At 37.6% G+C, this 4,725-nt stretch overlaps 1 pseudogene; it reads left to right on the forward strand.

Moving 5' to 3' along the window:
• The first annotated feature begins 1,263 nt into the window (after positions 1 to 1,263).
• Positions 1,264 to 1,377, forward strand: LOC145590368 (small nucleolar RNA R71; annotated as a pseudogene).
• The last annotated feature ends 3,348 nt before the right edge of the window (positions 1,378 to 4,725 follow it).

Consider the following 4,725-nt stretch of genomic DNA (forward strand, 5'->3'; position numbering starts at 1 on the left):
TATTCATCACTGGTTTTGGTTTTGGGGAGACACTTTTGGGTGTCTACAGTTTCTCACCTAAATCCTCACTCAAAGAACTTTTTCCTTCCTCATCCTCAACCAAAAATTCCTTAGGACTCTCCTTAGCCTCACTCTTCTTAGGCACTCTATCCTCAAGAATCCTACCGCTCCTTGTCACTATGGAATTTATTGGTCTCTTAGGAACTAAACCTTGAGATGGTAGAGAAGAAGGGCTTGCATGCTCTTTTAAAACATTGACCAATTGAGAAATTTGATTCTCCAACATTTTACTATGAGCCATCATGTCATTAAACTTTTTGTCACTTGATGACATGTAAGTGTTCAACACCTTGATTTGATTTTCAATGACGTCCTCTAAACTACCTCTAGAAGAAGATGGTTGGGCATAGGAGCTATCACTTTGGCCTTGAGCCTTTGGAGTGAAACCGGGTGGGGGACCCCTTTGATTGTTATTTTGAAAATTGCCCCGATTTTGTTTACCCCAATTGCCCCGACCTTGATTTTGGTTATTTTGGTTGTGATTACCATATTTTTTTATTATGGTTCCCATATCCTTGGCCTTGGTTTTGACCATCATAACCTTGGTGGTTATAGTTTCCGCGGAAACCTTGGTTTCCTTTGTTTCTATAACCCCCATTGTGGTTATAATTATCAAAATTCCCATTATGATGATAGTTCCTATTCTCATTATTCCTTTTACTATCAAATCTAGGTCCAACATTGTTATTAGACACATAATTCACATGTTCATTCTCATTTCCAACATAGTCATCACATCCATCAAAAGAAGCATTAGGACAATTAGAAGCATCATGATCATATGAATCACATATATGACAAAACATATAGCTACTAGACATGTTGCTAGAAGAGGGAAGGGGATTAGAGTTAGGAAATGTACCTCTCCCCTTATTTTTGGAGGGAAGAATAGGTGCTTGAAATGAAGGACTCTCAAGTTTGGCTTTGATGGAGGTCATTACCTTCCCTAATTCCGAGATTTGTGAGAACAAGTTGTTGATGGCATTGATGTGATTGATCGAGTACACCGAAGTACCACTTTTTCTTGTTTTTTCAAGATCACCATCTTGCCAATCCATATAATGCCTCACCATATCTTCAATGATATCCACCACTTCCTCTTCCATCTTGTTCATTATTGGTCCTCCGGCTCCCGCATCAAGGCAAGATTTTCCTTGAGGGCTTAGACCGCAATAGAAGATTTGGATGACTTGATAGGTAGGAATCCCATGGTGTGGGCACTCTCTTTGGTATTCCTTGTACCTCTCCCATGCCTCATAAAGACTTGCATTAGATTTTTTCTTGAAGCTTTAAATGAGAGCTCTTGCTTCGGCCGTTTTCTTTTAAGAATACAACCAAGATAAAAACTCTTTCGTCACCTCATCCCATGTCCTCAAGGAGTTTGGTTTCACCTCCTTGTCTAACCACTCAATACATGTCCAATGAGAGAAAAAGGGAAAAGCTTAAGGCGAATAAACTCTTGAGAAACCCCATTCACCTTTATGGTATTGCAATACTTCTCAAATTCCTTGAGATGGTTGAGGGGACTCTCATGCTTGGCTCCACTAAATTGACACCTTTCAATCAATGTAATCATTTCTGGTCTAATCTCAAAGTCTTTTGTCGGTGTCGTAGGTGGAGCAATCCCGCTCTCATAACCTATAGGCTCCCGAAACTCCCAAATCCTTTAATTCCACTATTTGGTTATCTCCCATGATGACTTCCTTTTCTTCTTTCCTTGGAGAACGTCTAACAACTCTCAACTTTGTGATTGTCCTTTCAATTTCAGGATTGAAGGGAAATAGAGAACGAACACAAGATCTACGCATACAATCTCAAAGAAAAGGTTAGTAGCACGGCTACAAATGTAGCATAAAAGAAAGAAAATCTTTTTGTATTTTTCAAGTAAGATGGAATAGAATCAATCATCTATAACAAATAACCATGTCATTCCCCAGCAACGGCGCCATTTTGACGAAGGGAAATTCTAGGTCGTTGGATTCTAAAACTCCCTCAATCAAACAAAATTTATAACCAAACATGCTCCTAGTATTAGGGTAAGTCCGAGTCAAACCCAAAGGAATGGAGGTAAGTTCTATGGTCTTAAGTCAAGCTATTCCAAAGTCTAAGCAAATCGGTTTGGTCTAATGCAAGAACTATAACACTACAATTTGAATATTAAAAACAATATCAAAGATACTAGGGAATTAGGATCCACATGCATTCACGATAAACATTCTTATTGGATAGGACATCAATCAATCGAATAATGCGAGGGAAAGTAGTAATTGCAATCAAAAGCACCCGAAAAGCTATTTCTTAGGTGTCAAACTAGTGGTCTCTACAAATGACTAACATAGGAACATCACGAGTCAAGTTCAATCGATAAGAGTAGCTTCCAAATCAATGTGTCGTATCAATGAAAACTATAATGCAATCTAGCTTGATAATTAAGGTTGGTCACTCCTCAAGATGTCAAACATATGCACAATTTCTACCAACCAATTAAATCACAATATTAAATCAATCAAAATCCCCCCAATTAGCTATGAATTATCATTCATACATGCTTCACCACATCCCTAGCAAGAAATATACTCAGTACACATTAATTGGATAGAAAAACTAATAAACAAATCATCAAATCATTAACATTGTATTCAAATTATCAAAAATCAAATCAAACACTCAACTAAGAAATCCAACCAAATATCAAGAATCAAACACTAAATTGAATTACAGAGTAAAGAATTCTTACAAAACTTTGATCAAAATCAAAGAGGGTGAAGATTAGAAGTTTGCAATCATCAAATCACCAAGTTTCTCTCTCTAGAATCTAAGAACCAAAGTTTCCCCAATTTGAGCTTCTCACTAGTGCTGGGCACGTGCCGTGCCGGGCCTGCCGTGGGCCGTGCCTAGGCGGGCCTGGTACAGTGTCGTGCCGGGCCTGGCACGGCCCACGGTGGAGGCGGGCCGTGCCGTGCCGGGCCTGCCTTCAAGCATCCCTGTCCACGGCACGGCACGGCCCACCGTGCCGGTCGTGCCGTGCCGGGCCGCCCGTCGTGCCGGCCACCGTGCCGGCCCACGGTGGAGGCGGGCCGTGCCGGCCCACGGGCCACGGCTTACCCTTTTTTCTTTTTTTTTTTTAAAAAAAAAAATTAAAAAAAACTTTAAAAAAACTTGAATTTTTTTTATGAAAGAAAAAATTGAATTGAATAATTATACAATTTAATATTTGAATATAATAATTATTAAATTTTTTATGGAGTTAAGTTATATTAAATATTGTTTAAATTATATTAATATTTATTGTTCATTCATAATTTACTATATATCATATTATTCATATAACTATATAAGTATTAGACAAAAATTAAATAACAATATAACATATTCCATAAAATTAAAAGTTGAAAAAATTCATTCATAAAAATTTATTAAGTAAAAGATAATATGAAGTACAAGTGTACAACTAACAATAATTGATGAATAACTTATTTTGTTATTTTATTATACGGCTAATGTTAATAGAGTACATAGCCAACATAGGATATACTAACATTTTCACTAATTAATAGAGTACATAGGAAATACTAGAATTTTCGCTAATTAATATTAATTCTCGAGTTGTTGGTAATCTTCAATCAAGGTCTTCATTATCTTCTTCGTCTTCATCTTCGGCTTCATGTTCACTAGCTAATGCGGAGGAGCTAGTTGAACCAGAACGATCGGAACCATCGATGTTGTCGTTGGCCGTAAAAGTACGATCTTGGATGCGTTCTTGGGCATCCATCCAATCCTTCAAGCAAACACACATTTCTAGTGTTTCGGGCTTCAAACTTGTTCTTCTATCGTCTAGAACCCTTCCCGAAGCACTAAAAGCTCGTTCCGAGGCAACGGAGGAGGCTTGGATGCTGAAAATATCACGTGCCATTGCCGCCAAAATTGGATGCTTTGTGCTTTGGGATTTCCACCAATCTAGGATGTCCATCCCCAACCTCGAATCTTCGTCCAAGCCTTTCATGAAGTCGTAGTTTAAGTACATTTGCAACTCCGAAACATCGCTTTGTGTTCGCCTTGATGATGATCCACTACCTGAAAACTTAGATAACATGTTAGCAGCTTGGGCCGCCAAACTTTTGCCCGTTTTACTTACGCTTTTGGATGTTTGAGAAGGGGCAAAATGAGTGACGGTTCCATATTTAGATTCATAAACTCTATATAACTCAAAAAATTTATCTTTCACATGATTTTTATATTGTTCGACACCATCACCGAGTTGCATGCATTCATAGTAAATATCAATTAGCATAAATGTGCCATCATACTTTGATCTAGGATCTAAAATAGAAGCAAACATATAAACCATAGGAAGCTTAGTGTAATATTTACGCCATTTAGCCTCCATTTGTGGAACATAATCATTGTAATCTTGTTGTGATCGATGTTCATAAAGAAGTTGAGCAAATAAACATGCATTTTGAAGGAAAGAATGAATGCAAGGAACATAAACAGAAGAAAAACAGTGAGTCATACTATATAATAATTGTAAAAATTGCATATATTTTTCACAATTATCCCAATCGGAGTCTGCTATCATGAATTGTGGATACTTATTATTGTAAAACAATGAAAATGGAACTCTATACGAAAGTGCCTGACTCAACATGTCATAGGTGGAGTTCC

Source organism: Chenopodium album, chromosome 17 (assembly GCF_948465745.1).
Source record: "Chenopodium album chromosome 17, dcCheAlbu1.1, whole genome shotgun sequence".
Taxonomy (NCBI): Eukaryota; Viridiplantae; Streptophyta; class Magnoliopsida; order Caryophyllales; family Amaranthaceae; genus Chenopodium; species Chenopodium album.